This window comes from Stenella coeruleoalba (genome assembly GCF_951394435.1).
Source record: "Stenella coeruleoalba genome assembly, chromosome: 17".
Lineage (NCBI taxonomy): Eukaryota > Metazoa > Chordata > Mammalia > Artiodactyla > Delphinidae > Stenella > Stenella coeruleoalba.
Genome location: NC_137163.1, coordinates 26,767,959 through 26,786,585, shown reverse-complemented (window position 1 = coordinate 26,786,585; position 18,627 = coordinate 26,767,959). Strand labels below are relative to the sequence as shown.

The following is an 18,627-nucleotide window of genomic DNA, read 5'->3' as shown; positions in this document are numbered from 1 at the left end:
TCTGCACAGATGCCTTCCAGGAGACTGGGGAATGAGATGGGTAACTTCTACTGTGCTAAGAGATGAAATTGACTGAAAGTAACCACAGTGTACTGTCCAAGCCTTCCCTTGGAAGTTGCAAGCCTTTAAGAGATTCCAGAGTTCAAAAATAATTACATCTGTCAGGTTCTGCCAATGTTCCTAGTGTTTCCAATGCTGCTGTCTTCCGAGAATCCTCTCAGTTATGTATTTGAGACTGAAATTGAAAGCGCTTGTAGGAAATATGGTAACACACTGGTTTGCCTTTGATGAAATGAAGTGACAGTGGTGAGGTAGAGTGGGCTCAGATTATGATGTTCTAATCTCTTCCTTCAGGTGTGGCCTCAGGTGAATCTATGAAGAAAAATTTTATCACCAAATGGGGAGAACAATAGCACCCACTTCACAAAGACCTTGTGAGGAATAAGTAAGATAATGTAAGTAAATGCATTGGCTCTCAAAAATGGAGGCGAGCTGAGGCCCTTTCATTCTTTATTTTCCTTCTTATGAGGTGTCATTTGGGGAAGAAAATATTCAAGCAGTCCCCCTGCCTATTTACAGACAGCCTGCATTCCCAGATGAATGCAGACAATGCAAGCCGATTGAACAGCCTTCAGGGACTCCCAGAGCTGCACCCTAGTCAGAAGATGCTATTAGAATTGTGAACATTGAGTGTTCTCCCTTGTGTGCCTTACGTTCCAGTTTCACACAAAACCCCACACGAGCTTGAACCGCATTTCCGTAGCTCTCAGTCAAAGATAAATTCAGGCTCATGAGGACCAAGGCAGTTGAAGATAGTATTATATTTCATGAAATGAAGTCACTTTTAAGAGTGATTTTCTAAGTTCTAAAAACAGTGAGTTTCTTTTTGGTATGTCCTCATGGGTTTGCTACAAACTTTGTGAAATGTCAAGACATGACACTGCAGTTGAATAGATTTCCAAATCAGTAAGCACCAAACATACTATGAGTTTTATCTCTTCCATTTCTAAAGCAGTTTTTGTGAAATAAACACAAAAAACACAAGTGAGCTGTATTACAAAATGGAAAACATATTTAAATACTGATTTTGAAGCTCATATGATAATCTAACCCTGGATATGTAAATTCAGAGAATTTGTTAAAGTCAAAGTCAATTTTGAAACGTTCATGTAAACACTGTACGTCAAATTTTGTCATTATGATCATTACTTGTGTTTGCCTCTCAAAATAATTCTCACATGATATTTCCCTTAAGAGATTCACAATGCTTATACCTCCTCTCATATAGGAGTCACTAATCATAATTGTGGGCAGAAAAGCTGAAAAAGATTTTGATAAACTCAAAAGCTTTGCCTTGACTGGGAAGAGCACAGTCCTAGGAGAATATATTTTCCAGAAATGTTAAAGTCCTACTTTAAATGTTCACATTATGGTCATTTTTGACAAATGTCTGGTGAATTCTTCTTGGTGATCAAAACTGTGAGACTTTGTCATTTTATTTAGTCACACACACACACACACACAGAGTTGGGAGTTTTCATAGGAGAAAGAAACTGACACAATTTTCAAAAAATTTTTTTGAATATTTTAAGTGTAGTCCTTGGTTTGTATGACATAGGTGGTAGGAACAGGAAACAATACTTGGAAATTTCTTCTCTTGTTTGTGGAGATCTTGCCATTATGTGTGGTTGAATGTGGGATGGGCCACTCAAGAAGTTTAAGAGTGTTTTCATTGGAGTTTTTCCATAGGGTTAGAACCCACCTTTCAGAAATACAATATGAGAGATTTATGTTTGGCATAAATACTAATAATACCAGTTAATGTTTGTGGACTGCCCATTCTGTGCTAAACCCTCCACGCATATTATGTTATTTAATTGTCACAGCAACATTCCTTTCTATTCCCTTTCCTTACTCCCCCTAGCAAAAATTACTGATCATTAAAAAAAAAAAATTACTGATCATCAACTGTGTACCAGGATTATGCTCAAGACAGAAGATGCAGTGGTGAACTAGACATATGGGGTTTCTGATCTCACGGAGCTTTTATTTTAGTGGAGAAGGCTGTAATAAAGTAAACAAGTAAACAAACAATATATATTATAATAAATTCAAAATATGAAATATACAGATTGTATGAAGAGGGAATTATTATTATTTTGGCTGTACCATGCGGCATGCAGGATCTTAATTCCCCGACCAGGGATTGCACCCGTGCCCCCTACAGTGGAAGCGCAGAGTTCTAACCACTGGACTGCCAGGGAATTCCCATGAAGAGGGAATTATTGATGTGTATGTGAGATAAGTTACTCAGGAAATACCTACCTCTACAGCCCTAATTAGATAAATACAGCTAGCCTCGGAGAGGTATGTTTGATGACTGATATGTGCTGGAATTGGAATTGAAATCCAGGTCTACCCAATCTCAAATTTTGCATTTCCACTGCACTTCAATGGGTGGTTGGGGTAAATGCTCAGTAAGGTCCCTTCAGACCCCAAGATGCTGAGATGCATGTGACACAGCCTGTTTTCGTGGATGCCAGTGACGTAATGGTAAAACTGCCTCCATAGCAAATCTTTTAGTTGTTTTTAGTGTCACTAGAAATATTTTTCTAATTAAATACTGGCATAAAATTAAAATAAGAGGTACGGTAAAGCACAGATTATGCAGAATGGTGGGGTTATTCATCTAAAAATATTCACCTACATTTTTGTAATATATAATGTGGTATAATTCATAATTTCTCTCTGAACCCCCCCTGAGAAGCTACATTTTCTTTATATTCAAAATGCTGCTACTAAAACTGATGTTATCCCATGAAAGTGGATATCACTAAAGAGGAGTTATTTGCTGAAATACTGCTGCAAAAGCATATAGAGTATAATTTTGTCTAAAGAATAGAATAAACTTGTTTAGGGTACTTGCAATGGGTAATTTTTGGCAAGCTCCCCCTAGATTATGCTATAGCATTCTGTTAAATAATTATCAGGACTTTAGTTGCAGAATACCAAAAGGAGACAGCTGTGGATAAGAAACACACTGAGTTTGCACTCAAATGATCTGCATTCAAGTCTCAGCTCTGATCCTCAATTTCCTTTTTTATTTGTAACATGGGCATAACACTGTTGCGATCATAATGCTGAGTGCTGAAGACCAAAATGCAGTTCTGTGATGCCCAGGGGAAAATTTGCCTTGTTATAACACCAATCCTTAAGGAATAATGATTTCTACTTAGTGTTTTGGAATAATTTCTTTAATAATTTCTAAATGTTGAATTCTCTGAATATAGTTAAGTTAAGCATGCATGTTTCAAATTACATAATGTATTTTCTTTACTTCAGTATTAAAGGTTGGCCATTTCTGGCAAATGGAATTGTCTGTCCTAATCTTTTTCAGAAACTCTTTTTCTTTTGTTGCCCTGATGATCTTCAGTCCCCAGTGCTGTTCCTATATTATATCTGTTTAATCTAAAAGGACTGATCTTTGCTCCAGGGCTTAACTTACTTTTGAGAGCCTTCCTTTCTCTGTCTGTGTTTTCTGAAACTATGCCTTACATGTTCATGGATTTATGTTGCTCTGGCTCCCACTGTTTCTAATTTGGGAGGCTACGACTTTAAGAATATTTGTTTTCTTTTAATAGATATTGTGCAAAATGCTTATCTGTAAGCCAGGGGTGACATCCTTCTCTAGCGGGGAAGGGTCATCTGGGTTGTTCTGGATGTTGGCTCTAAGTGAATAGCTTTTTAGGTTGGTCACCACCTGAGAAAGCTTTCCCTGCTGTGTAGAAGTCATTGACTTTAGGACACTTACTGTGCTACACACACTCTTGAAGATTTTTCTAGTATGCTGCAGTCTGAGACATATTGTCTAGCTATTTTGAGCCCAATATATGCAGGTTATGAAAATGTTTTATAATCTTCAAACTTCTCAATTTGTAATTGTGATGTATTATTACTATCATTGCTATTACCATTGTAAACTCTTGTGCATTTTCCCAGGTTGAGCTGGGTTTATTATTGACAAGGCAGGTGACTATCTATTGGAAAGGTCCTTCCCCTCAAGTTACTGCCCAATCTTATAATTACTAGTCCAGATTAAAATATTAATATATTTGTTCTTTTGCATTCAGATTCATTCAATAAAATGTTATTGAATACATATTATGAGTTGGGAAATATAGCCATATATTTGTATATTATATAATTTTCAAGTGTAGAGCACTATAACTTGACTTCTGTATACACTGCAATGTAAACAGTGTACAATGTATACAATGTACAATACATCAAAAGTTTAGTTTACATTCCTCTTCAGTTGATCCTCTTCACCCATTTCACCTACCTCCCAACCCTCTTCTCCTGTGGTAATCACTATTCTGTTCTCTGTATCTATGAGTTTGTTTTTGTTTTATTTTGTTTGTTTGGTTTTCTTAGATTCCACATATGAGAGAAATCATATGGAACTTGTCTTTCCCTATCTGACTTATTTCACTTAGCATAATACCATCAAGATCCATCCATCTTGTCCCAAAAGGCAGGATTTCATTTGTTTTTATAACTGAGTGGTATTCCTTACGTGTATATACCACATCTTCTTTATCAATCCATACATCGTTGGGCACTTAGGTTGTTTCCCTATCTTGACTATTGCAAATAATTCTGTGATGGACATAAAAGTGCGTAAATCTTTTCAAATTAGTGTTTTTATGTTCTTCAGATAGATACACAGAAGTGAAATACCTGGGTCATAGGGAAGTTCTATTTTAAATTTTTGGAGGAATCTCCATATTTTTTTCCATAGTGGCTGCAACCACTTTACAGTCCCACCAACAGTGTAGCAGGGTTCCCTTTTCTCTACATCCTCTTCAACATTTGTTATTTCTTGACTTTTCAGTAATAGCCATTCTAAAGTGTGTGAGGTGATATCTCACCATGGTTTTGATTTTCATTTCCTTAAGAGTTAGTGATTTTTAATATCTTTTCATGTGCCTGTTCGTCATCTGTATGTCTTATTTGGAAAAATGTATATTCACATCCTCTACCCATTAAAAAATATTTTTTAATTAAAAAAAAGTTTTTTGACTGCATTATACAGCATGCGGGATTTTAGTTCCCTAACCAGGGATGGAACCTGTGCCCTCTGCAGTGTCAGTGCAGTCTTAACCACTGGACTGTCAGGGAAGTCCCCTCTACCCATTTTTTAATTGGGTTTTTTTTGTTGTTGTTTAGTTGAATGTGCTCTTTATATATACTGGATTTTTTTAAAGTTTTTATTTTATATTGGAGTATAGCTGATTAACAATGTTGTGATAGTTTCAGGTGCACAGCAAAGGGACTCAGCCATACATATACATGTATCGATTCTCCCCCAAACACCCCTCCCATCCAGGGTGACATAGGCTGATCTTAAAGGTAAAGTTACCCATGGACAATAATCATAGCTTTTGTTAAGCAACTTCTCTGTGCCAGGCCCTGTGTTAAAATCTTCACCTATATATTATTTTATGTTAATCCTTGCAACACCACTAAGAGGTTGCTACTGTAAATATTCCAGATTTATGAAAGAGGAAAGTGAGGTGTAGAAGGGTCAATTTGCTCATGGTTTTACAGAGAATAAATAGCAGAAGTGAGATTTAGACTAGGATTTCTCTGACTCTGGAGCCCACTCTTTAACCCAGGGCTGCTGTGTATAGCTGTGCATGTTGTACACTGCACAATGCCAAAGATGGCCTTGCTTTTTTTTTACATCTCTATTGGAGTATAGTTGCTTTACAAAGGTGTGTTAGTTTATGCTGTATAACAAAGTGAATCAGCTACACATATGTATATCCCCATATCTCCTCCCTCTTCTGTCTCCCTCCCACCCTCCCTATCCCACACCTCTAGGTGGTCACAAAGCACCAAGCTGATCTCCCTGTGCTATGCAGTTACTTCCCACTAGCTATCTATTTTACATTTGGTAGTATATATAAAGTCCATGCCACTCTCTCACTTTGTCCCAGCTTACCCTTCCCCCTCCCCATGTCCTTAAGTCCATTCTCTACCTCTGCATCTTTATTCCTGTCCTACCCCTAAGTTATTCATAACCATTTTTTTCTTTTTTTTTCTAGATTCCATATATGTGTGTTAGCATACGGTATTTCCTTTTCTCTTTCTGACTTACTTCACTCTGAATAACAGACTCTAGGTCCATCCACCTCACTACAAATAACTCAGTTTCATTTCTTTTTATGGCTGAGTAATATTCCATTGTATATATGTGTCACATCTTCTTTATCCATTCATCTGTCAGTGGACACTTAGGTTGCTTCCATGTCCTGGCTATTCTAAATAGAGCTGCAATGAACATTGTGGTACATGACTCTTTTTGAATTATGGTTTTTTCAGGGTATATGCCCAGTAGTGGGATTGCTGGGTCATCTGGTAATTCTATTTTTAGTTTTTTAAGGAACCTCCATACTGTTCTCCATATTGGCTGTATCAATTTACATTCACATCAACAGTGCACAAGGGTCCCCTTTTCTCCATACCCTCTCCAGCATTTATTGTTTGTAGAGTTTTTTGTTGTTGTTGTTGTGGGATGTGAGCCTCTAACTGTTGTGGCCTCTCCCGTTGCGGAGCACAGGCTCCGGACGCGCAGGCTCAGTGGCCATGGCTCAAGGGCCCAGCCGCTCCACGGCATGTGGGATCTTCCTGGACCGGGGCACGAACCCGTGTCCCTGCATCGGCAGGTGGACTCTCAACCGCTGCGCCACCAGGGGAGCCCTGTTTATAGATTTTTTTGATGAAGGCCATTCTGAATGGTGTGAGGTGATACCTCATTGTAGTTTTGATTTGCATTTCTCTAATGATTAATGATGTTGAGCATCCTTTCATGTGTTTGTTGGCAATCTGTATATCTTCTTTGGAAAAATGTCTATTTAGGTCTTCTGCCCACTTTTGCATTGGATTGTTTGTTTTTTTGATACTGTGCTACATGTGCTGCTTGTAAACACTCCCAAACTCATCTACGAGGCCACCATCACCCTGATACCAAAACCAGACAAAGATGTCACAAAGAAAGAAAACTACTGGCCAATATCACTGATGAACATAGATGCAAAAATCCTCAACAAAATACTAGTAAACAGAATCCAACAGCACATTAAAAGGATCATATGCCATGATCAAATGGGGTTTATCCCAGGAATGCAAGGATTCTTCTATATATGCAATTCAATCAAGACGATAAACCATATTAACAGATTGAAGGAGAAAAAACATATGATCATCTCAATAGTTGCAGAAAAAGCTTTTGACAAAATTCAACACCCATTTATGATACAAACCCTCCAGAAAGTAGGCATAGAGAGAACTTACCTCAATATAATAAAGGCCATATATGACAAACTCACAGCCAACAACATTCTCAATGGTGAAAAACTGAAATCATTTCCTCTAAGATCAGGAGCAACACAAGGTTGCCAGCTCTCAGCACTATTATTCAACATAGTTTTGGTAGTTTTAGCCATAGCAATCAGAGACAAAAAAGAAATAAAAGAAATCCAAATCTGAAAAGAAAAAGTAAAACTGTCACTGTTTGCAGATGACATGATACTATACATAGAGAATCCTAAAGATGCTACCAGAAAACTACTAGAGCTAAACAATGAATTTGCTAAAGTAGCAGGATACAAAATTAATGCACAGAAATCTCTTGCATACCTATACACTAATGATGAAAAATCTGAAAGAGAAATTAAGGAAACACTTCCATTTACCATTGCAACAAAAAGAATAAAATACCTAGGAATAAACCCACCTAAGGAGACAAAAGACACGTATGCAGAAAACTATAAGACACTGATGAAAGAAATTAAAGATGATACAAACAGATGGAGAGATATACCATGTTCTTGGATTGGAAGAATCAACATTTTGAAAATGACTATACTCCCCAAAGCAATCTACAGATTCAATGCAATCGCTATTAAACCACCAATAGCATTTTTCACAGAATTAGAACAAAACACTTCACAATTTGTATGGAAACACAAAAGACCCTGAATAGCCAAAGCAATGTTGAGAAAGAAAAATGGAGCTGGAGGAATCAGGCTCCCAGACTATACTACAAAGGTACAGTAATCAAGACTGTATTGTACTAGCAGAAGACAGAAGTATAGATCAATGGAACAGGATAGAAAGCCCAGAGATAAACCCACGCACATATGGTCACCTTATCTTTGACAAAGGAGGCAAGAATATACAATGGAGAAAAGACAGCCTCTTCAATAAGTTTTACTGGGAAAACTGGACAGCTACATGTAAAGAAATGAAATTAGAATACTCCCTAACCTCATACACAAAAATAAACTCAAAATGGATTAAAGACCTAAATGTAAGGCCAGACACTATCAAACTCTTAGAGGAAAACATAGGCAGAACACTCTATGACATAAATCACAGCAAGATCCTTTTGGACCCACCTCCTAATGAAAGGGAAATAAAAACAAAAATAAATGGGACCTAATGAAACTTCAAAGCTTTTTGTACAGCACAGGAAACCATAAACAGATGAAAAGACAACCCTCAGAATGGGAGAAAATATTTGCACATGAAGCAATTGACAAAGGATTAATCTCCAAAATATACAAGGAGCCCATGCGGCTCAATATCCAAAAAACAAACAACCCAATCCAAAAATGGGCAGGAGACCTAAATAGACATTTCTCCAAAGAAGATTGCCAACAAACACATGAAAGGACGCCCAACATCACTAATCATTAGAGAAATGCAAATCAAAAACTACAATGAGGTATCACCTCACACCAGTCAGAATGTCCATCATCAAAAAATCTAGAAACAGTAAATGCTGGAAAGGGTATGGAGAAATGGGAACCCTGTTGCACTGTTTGTGGGATGTAAATTGATACAGCCACTATGGAGAACAGTATGGAGGTTCCTTAAAAAACTAAAAATAGAACTACCATATGACCCAGCAATCCCACTACTGGGCATATACCCTGAGAAAACCATAATTCAAAAAGAGTCATGTACCACAATGTTCATTGCAGCACTATTTACAATAGCCAGGACATGGAAGCAATCTAAGTGTCTATTGACAGATGAACGGATAAAAGAAGATGTGGCACATATATACAATGGAATGTTACTCAGCCATAAAAGAAACGAAACTGAGTTATTTGTAGTGAGGTGGATGGACTTAGAGTCTGTCATACAGAGTGAAATAAGTCAGAAAAAGGAAAACAAATACCGTATGCTAACACATGTATATGGAATCCCCCCCACAAAAAAAAAAGGTTCTGAAGATCCTAGGGGCAGGACAGGAATAAAGATGCAGACGTAGAGTATGGACTTGAGTACACGGGGAGGGGGAAGGGTAAGCTGGGATGAAGTGAGAGAGTGGCATGGACATATATACACTACCAAATGTAAAATAGATAGCTAGTAGGAAGCAGCTACATAGCACAGGGAGATCAGCTCGGTGCTTTGCAACCACCTAGAGGGGTGGGATAGGGAGGGTGGGAGGGAGATGCAAGAGGGAGGGGATATGGGATATATGTATATGTATAGCTGATTCACTTTGTTATACAGCAGAAACTAACACAGCACTGTAAGGCAGTTTTACTCCAATAAAGATGTTAAAAAATATATAAATGCTATAAAAAAAAAGAACAGCAAACCAAATGTTCCCTTTCTTGCATTGCTTAACAGCAATATTATTAGTTAATTTATGTCTTATCATGATCTGAGTTATTTGTATTTATAGAGCACATTAGTTGCTGTAATCTCTCCTCAACACAAGTAGTTTATGTTCATTTCTCAAGAATTACAATCTCCTGCTTTTCTACTTTAGCTTCTCTCAAGACAGAATGCAATGTGAGCTCTATAACCATTGAAGTCAACTGCTATAAATTTATTTAGGTGACAGATTCTGGGACATCATGACAGTACATAGATGACACCTTTAGATAATCCTGAAAGAACGAATTGCAGACCCATCAAATAACTTTTTTAAACCAAGGCAAAGAAAGATTACACAGAACAAAAACTTTTGCAAAACGTGAACAGAAGAAAAGGATTTATGGAAGTCGTTTTTAGAATGTTCCCTTATGGATCCTGACACAGCAAAAAAAGGCGTTGGAGTACATAACACCTTTTTTTCATGCTTTGGTGGCAGGCACCTCTCACTTGGGGGAACTTTGTTTTATTAAATGACTGTAAGGAAAGAAAAGTATCTGCATTATCACATTTTTCAGGAAGGGTAATCTGGTACAACAGCTGTTAGCCTTTGTACATTATTTGTAATTCTGTCTCTTCCAAGGTACGTTTAGAAGCTTGATTTTGATTTACAGGATTTTATTACAAGTTTAAAATAGATTACTGGTCAGTGTGCACAAAGGAAGTCTAGTTTTGATACAATAACCATTTTATTCAGGAGAATACATGTAACTCAGGAATGTTACACTTAATTATAGTCCTTTTAAAATAACTTAAAAGTGTATAGTGTTGAAAATGATTTGTATGTAAAGCTTACTTAGTGACTTTTTTAATAAATAGTTCATGGCTTTAAGTATGTTCTTCTTTTTTCATGAAATCTACAAGTAGATTGTAATTATCTCTCTAAATGTCTCTCCTCCTCCCAGCTGCCCACTCAATTAGAATGAGTTCCTGGTGTGCAAGGATTATGACTTAATTTATCTTTGGAACTCCAACATCTCACTTAGTGTCTGACATGTAGTATCTCATAACTATTTTCTGAATAACTAACAATAAATGGAGACAAATTTATTCTCTCAGTGGTTTCTCTTGTTACCAGTGGTCGGTATTTTATCTGCAGTTACGCATGATTTTACTTTAAATCCTGACTACTATATTTTCTGGTAGAGAACATAAAAAACTAGAACTGGGGTTAGGCAAGCCAGAAGTTGGTGTTATCCATATGCTTTATATTTTTGATGGCTCTCTTTTATACTCCCTTTCTGTAATTCAGCATTTCTTAAAGTGTATCCCCAGTAAATTTAGACCAATGATGTGTTCCGTGATAAGTAAACTTTATATTAAAATAAATTTGGCAATGCTGTTTATATTCTAGATTGCCTTCTTGGAAATTCATATAGAAATCACTAAAGAAAATCCTTGAGAACTCTTTTACTTGTCTTACTGAAAATTATTTATGTCAAAACCCCTGTTGCCAAACTTATTTTTATATGGAGTTCTTTTTTCTTTAAAATTTATTACTACCCTGTGCTAATTATGAAGAAAATACATTGGGGTATGATGTCCAGTGCATTTCAAAGTTACAAATTTGTACACTTGACTTTGCTCTATGTTTTTCCATGCTCCAGTTGCCCCTACAACCTATTACATAAATACCTAAGTCTTTTGTTCAAGAAAAATAAATAAATAACTGCTCTACCTTCCAGTATCCTACCATGTAAGATCTGAGATCTCCATCTTGATCTCACTGGTTTACTGCCATTGTATAGTCTCCTTCCTATTTCATCTCCAGTAGAAAAGTCATGAGCCAAGAGTTTATCTACAGAATCTGGCCTGATTTTCAACCTGGTCTAAATATCTTCTAGGGAAAAAAAGTTATTTATCTTCATATTTTCATCCCACACTGTTTGACAAAATTACCCAAAAAATATTATCCAGTAAATCAAGCTTTTGATATTTATTGATATTTAATATTATCCAGTAAATCAATACCAATTTATTGGTATTGCTTCCATTATCCTTATCCATTTCCCTTCCATTTCATGAGTTCTCTTATATTTTCAGAAATTGTTTGCTTGGATAAAATGAATGACAATTTTGGCACTATTACAAGTCATTTCACTCTAAATTTCGTAGCCATTTCTTTTGGTAGAGATGAGGAGGTGAGGACCACTTAGAGTAGAGTAACTTGCTATAAGTAAGAAATTCATTGACACATGAAACATTTTATTTTGCTTTAGAGCATACAGTCATAAAAGAGCTATTGAGATCATAATATTTATTAGAAACATAAAGCTGTATTTTAGTGTGTTTGCTTTCAAACTGGGAGGTTCCATCACTTCTTTCTTCCCCTGCATTCCATGGAGGTTGCTAGTGTCATCTGTTCCATAATATTATATAATGGGATTAGAAAATTTTTAGGGACAAAGTTGTCAACTATTATGTAAAACAGAGAAATCTATTACTTAAACTAGAAATCATGACTTAGTTAAAAAGAAGCAGGGGTGAGCAGGCATGCTCTCATTCCTTCTCAACTATTGATATGGGGTGCAAAAATGAAAAATGATTAATTTTTGTTGCAGAGGTATCTCAGTAGTTGAGTCTCCTATTTAACTTTTTTCTTGATATAAAAATTAATAAACAGAAACCTCATTTAAAATGGAATTGGCAGGCCAGAATGGGGAGTTCTCACAACCTACAACTCAGCATCAATTGCAGACCCAACAGGAAGAGATGTACCTTTGCATCTCCATCAGGAAAATGGTTACTACTTTACTACCCAGCAGGAGGAAGAAAGAATTTCTCCTTGCCTGGCAACTGCCCAGCCAATGAGACTGTCATAACTCAGCCAATGAAAAGACACTGCACTTCGAACTCCCAGTTTCATCCAGTAGACTCTTTGTTTATAACAGCCCCTCCCAGCTTCTCCCTCTCCTCTATAAAGAACACTTCTCTCCTTTGTTCTCCAGTCTAGCCTGTGGTTCATGATAGATTGCATGTCCCACATTGCAATTCTTTGCTGTTCCTGAATAAACCCATTTTGCTGGTAAAATAACTGGCTGTTTGTTGTTTTAGGTCAGTCTTGCTTTTGTACTCATTTTTGAACCTGATGCTGTTATTTTCATTAGTTCAAATACAGAGGTAATCTTAAAATTCTATGTAACTGTAGTCATGTTGTATCTCAACAAATGACTGCAATTGAATATTACATGCAGTTAGCATCCGGGACCATTTTTGTCTCGGTGGCTGTTTTAACATTCACTCAGAGAAAGTGTTGGAAATACCATTTTTTATTTTAATTTTTCTTATTGTATGTCATGAGGGTTAAGTAAGAATACCAAATGAAATTTCATGGTATTGGTAAATATGTATTTTGCATTCATGATGAAATCTAAGGAAGGTAATCTACCTAATTAGTTATGTCAGTTATATACCAACTTTTTATTCCTTTTCCCTACTGCATTATCACAAATGTTTAAATTTGTCACAAGTAAGTAAAATGAGATTAATCTGAGTCTTTGAGGATCTGTTTAAACAAAAATTAATAATCTGACGAATTCCTTTAAACTATTTGTTTCTATTCTATTGTCTGGCTTTCATAGTATTGCAATTGAAGGAAGTTTCCACCTGTCCCTTTTTAAGCAACTTATATGGAAACATACTTTTCTTCTCCTTTTCTCCATTCTGAAAATAATTTTAAGGCTTTAAGAAATTATAACTATTAAATATGTTCTGTAATCTTCAGTGGTTTGCACGTTTTTCTTCATTTTGGTTTTGAAATTAGCCAGACAATTCCAGAAATGCCAATCTTATTTAGTATTCATTCTTTACTGATCACATAAATAACAAAGATCTTTGGAAAGTTTAGCTTACTAACTACACAGGTGAAGTCATGTATATGTTCCTGGGTCTTGATTTGGATATATGTGCCACTGCTAAATAAGAGAGAAAGATTTGGGATTACTTAAATTTTCCAGAGGCCATCATTTAGACATTTCATAAGGCATAACGGACTGTGGACTATTACAACTTGAAAGGGTACCCAGAGCAGAGGAGCTTGTCTAGGAGTTTGGTCAAGGAATCTTTTTCAATTGTTACCTCATTTAATAGTGAAAACTACACTGTAAGGTAGATATTATTACAAATTAGGAAACTGAAACATAGAGAAATGAACTGGCTGAAGGTTAAGCTGGTTACAAGTGTTCAGCCAGTAGTGATTCCTCAGAGAATTTAGAGGCAGTTCTGGGAGTTCAAATCTTAATTGGGTCCAAAGATAATAGGTGAGACTGTCATCATGGAACCCGTGGTCCCATCTCCCTATAAGCTCCTTGCAGCCATTTCTTTCCGGGATCTTGGCCTCACTCTAGGACCCTGACAAGGATAAGTCTGATTCTCATTTTTATGAGTCCCACATATTTCTTTTCCAACTTGACCTCCAACAGGGAAATCTCATTTTAGTCTGGCAGAAAAACTTGTTCACCTCTGTTTTCCAAACACTCTGTCTCTTTCCTCAATTCTTACATACTAGATTTAATATTTTGGAAAACTAAAATCAAGAAGTTCTTCAAGCTGCTTTGCATTCAACTCCAGACTTTCTTTACTCTGATGCAGTGAAGTTAAACCTGCTACTTTTCTGAAGGGGGGTGTGTGTGTGTGAATAGAAAATACAGAAGGGAAAGAAAGAAATGTCTAACAATATTATTTAGCTATAAACAAATTTGTCTATTATTTGGAGAGTATGAACTCTACACTTTATTGGGTTTATCTTTTTCAAGTTGGTTGCTAGAGAGCTTACACTAACATTTATAATTTACCTGTAAGTAAAGATACTGATAAAACAATGATTATTATAATAATAATACTTTTTAACATTTATTAAGGTCATTATATTCAAGCTATATTCAAAGTGTTCTATGTATTACCTCAGTTATCTTTACAACAGCACTATGAGGTAGGTACTACCATTTTCTCCATTTAAGGAAATAGCATTTGCAGAACTTAACCCATGTATATTGACAGCATCGATAACCCTTTAGTCACTCAAATGTCAAACCTTGGCACTTCACATTCAGTTGGTTAGAAAAGAGATAAAGAGCACAAATAAATTAAATGGACAAAAAGAGAGAATTAACTACAATATGGATAGAGATGAAAATGTAATAATATTATGGACAATTATATATATACCTTCATTGGAAAATCAGGATGAAATTAATTAATTTGGGGTCATATATAAATATCCAAATTTGGCAGAGTATGTAAATGCAGACTGTAAAAAATATCTTTTAAAAACCTAAATGTAAAAACTAATAGTATAAAACTAACAAGAAAATGAAGGAGCACATTTTTGTGACTTCAAGGTAGAAAAGACCACAAAAGTACAATTCCTATGATCAAACATTGATGTTCTATACCAAAATCAAACATTTCTAAATACCATAAACTAACTTAAGAAATGCATGATGCCTAGAAATAATGCACTGTTTTCCTTTACTCTCACACTGAACACTTCTTTTTTTTTTAATTTTTGAGTTTTATTTTATTTATTTATTTTTTATACACCAGGTTCTTATTAGTTATTTATTTTATACGAATTAGTGTATATATGTCAATCCCAATCTCCCAATTCATCCCACCTCCCCCCACTTTCCCCCCTTGGTGTCCATACGTTTGTTCTCTACATCTGTGTCTCTATTTCTGCCTTGCAGACTGGTTCATCTGTACCATTTTTCTAGATTCCACATATATGCGTTAATATATATTTGTTTTTCTCTTTCTGACTTACTTCACTCTGTATGGCAGTCTCTAGGTCCATCCACATCTCTACAAATGACCCAATTTCATTCCTTCTTATGGCTGAGTAATATTCCATTGTATATATGTACCACATCTTCTTTACCCATTCATCTGTCAATGAGCATTTAGATTGATTCCATTGCCTGGCTATTGTAAATAGTGCTGCAATGAACATTGGGGTGCATGTGTCTTTTTGAATTATGGTTTTCTCTGGGTATATGCCCGGTAGTGGGATTGCTGGGTCGTATGGTAATTCTATTTTTAGTTTTTTAAGGAACCTCCATACTGTTCTCCATAGTGGCTGTGTCAATTTACATTCCCACCAACAGTGCAAAAGGGTTCCCTTTTCTCCACACCCTCTCCAGCATTTGTTGTTTGTAGATTTTATGATCATGCCCATTCTAACTGATGTGAGGTGATACCTCATTGTAGTTTTGATTTGCATTTCTCTAATAATCAGTGATGTTGAGCAGCTTTCCATGTGCCTCTTGGCCATCTGTATGTCTTCTTTGGAGAGATGTCTATTTAGGTCTTCTGCCCATTTTTTGATTGGGTTGTTTGTTTTTTTAATACTGAGCTACACGAGCTGTTTATATATTTTGGAGATTAATCCTTTGTCCATTGATTCATTTGCAAATATTTTCTCCCATTCTGAGGGTTGTCTTTTCATTCTGTTTATAGCTTCTTTTGCTGTGCAAAAGTTTTTAAGTTTCATTAGGCCCCATTTGTTTATTTTTGTTTTTATTTTCATTACTCTAGGAGGGGGGTCAAAAAAGATCTTGCTGTGATTTATGTCAGAGTGCTCTTCCTATGTTTTCCTCTGAGAGTTTTATAGTGTCTGGTCTTTCATTTAGGTTTTTAATCCATTTTGAGTTTTTGACACACTGAATATTTCTGACACCAGATGTGTAAATTTTTCCCCACACCAACCTATTTCCCAACACTAGCTGGTCAATTCAATTCAGTTCTAACACTGTATATCTGTAGTCAGTATCATATCCCATGAATTAAGGGCTCAGTCCCAGAAAACTGCCCCCACTTCAAACATCAAGATTGTCAGATGTGCTACTGCATGTCCAAGATTGTGCTATTGACAGACTGGTTATAAATTCCACAACCCCCTCCTCGAGTTCAGTAATTTGTTAGTATGGTTCACAGAACTCAGGGAAACACTTACTTATGTTTACCAGTTTACTATAAAGGATATTATAAACCACCCTCCTAGCAAGTAGACATATTACCAACCTGGAAGCTCTCTTAGACCTACATATACTTCTGGGGTTTGTATGTTGGTATGATTGATTAGTAACAATTTCCAGGCCTTCTTCTCAGTCTGGAGAATGGGGGATGTGGCTGAAAGTACCAAGCTTCTAATCATGGCTTGATCTTTCTGGTGGCCAGCCCCTATCCAGAAGCCCACCAAGAATCACCACATTGGAACAAAAGTCATTCTAATCACTAAAAAATTGCAAGGGATTTAGGAGTTCTGTGCCATAAACCAAGGTCAAAGACCAAATACTTGAACTAAAGATTCTCCTAGAAGCCCTATTTACAAGTGTTTTAGAGCTCTGTGTCAGGAACCAGGAACAGAGACCAGTACATATATTTTTTATTATTTCACAGGTGATTAAGTAGAGGGAACATATTTGCAACATCTGAAATTGACAGAAGATTAAATCCTAAAAAACATACAGAAATAAGACATAACACTCAGTAGAAAACTGGCTAACAGAAGTGAAAAGGCAACTTCCAGAGGGAACAACCAAAGGCTAAAAGTTATAAGAAGAGATGTAATAAAAGTAGTAAAAACTACCTATTACCAAACAGAAGGGCTATAATCAGAAAGGTATGTTATTACCTAACTTCATTGACGTGTTGATGAGACTGTGAGAAGTTGGAACTTATATTGAGGCTATTGGAATACAAATGTTTAAGAACATCTGAAAATAATCTGATAGTGTTTATCAAAATTAAGCCATATGTTCAAAAATCCTACTCATGAGTAGTATAGAGTTGAAGGCAACTTCACTAACTACAAGAGTGGTGAACATGGTTATGCACCTACTGGATTCTCCTTCAATGAAGGACTTATTGCACTATGTGTTAAAAGTGCTGTCAATAGACAACCTTTAGTCTCAGCACCTTCAAGGTATACCAAGGTATGCAAAAAAAGCTGCAAAAAAGCCCAAGCCCCTCTATGGACAACCCACCTCCTATGACTCACTGATGCAGATATATAAAGCTCTGGACATCTCTGTCCAATTGACAAAAAACTGAAGAACCTTTCTAGCTGCGAAGCTTCTTATAGCGTTGCCCAAAATTGTTGTTAAGTCTGCATTACAGCTTGATTTTCCCTCTGTTCCCTCCTACTTCCTTTCCCTTATTCCTTAATAAACCACCTGCATGCTAAACTCCATCTTAAAACATCTTTCCAGAAAAACGCAACCTGTCTGCGAAAGCAGGTGCTGAAGATGGAGTTTGTACCTGGATCACTTGCTACTCAGCGGACGTTGAGGATTTCATCAGTGGTCGTAGGTGGAGCAGTTAACCCTGGCACAAGGTAAAGAATTGGGATGGTATACTGGTGGAAGGGGATGCATTAGCCTGCATGGCACATTAGGTATTTGAGAAATCATAAGGAACTAGTCACTAAAAGGAAAACAAAATAAATAGTCATTGCTAAGTTCTATTAATTTTTCAGAAAAAAACAGATAACGAAAAAGATGGCCCCACTTGCAGAATTTTTACTTCCAGTCCATGCAACTGGGCTCTGCTGGTTTAAAGACTTTAATTCTCAAATGGGGTGTCCTTCTGTCAAGGACAGAGACATTGAATTGTAAGTTGTAACTTGTCTGAGGATTTCAGTCTCCTTGTTCCAAGGGACCAGAAGGCAAAAAGAGGAGTCACTATCCAGGCTGGGGTAATAGACCTTTATTAGAAAGCGACAGGGATGCTGTTACGTAATGAAGAAACGAGGGAGGCATATGTTTGTCAGCCAGATAATCCAATTAAGTGGCTCTTTTTATGGTAAATGGACAAGTTCATCAATCCTGGCCTGAAAAAAGCATAGTGATCAGGGGCTCAGAACTCTCAGAGATGGAAGTCTGAGTC

General features: G+C 36.4%; 1 long non-coding RNA gene across 1 annotated transcript; it reads left to right on the top strand.

The window, feature by feature from the left end:
• Nucleotides 1-215: 215 nt before the first annotated feature.
• Nucleotides 216-18,050, top strand: LOC307176147. Its single transcript, XR_013824622.1, has 3 exons — nucleotides 216-455; nucleotides 17,140-17,362; nucleotides 17,952-18,050. It is a non-coding gene; the product is annotated as an uncharacterized lncRNA (long non-coding RNA).
• Nucleotides 18,051-18,627: the final 577 nt, after the last annotated feature.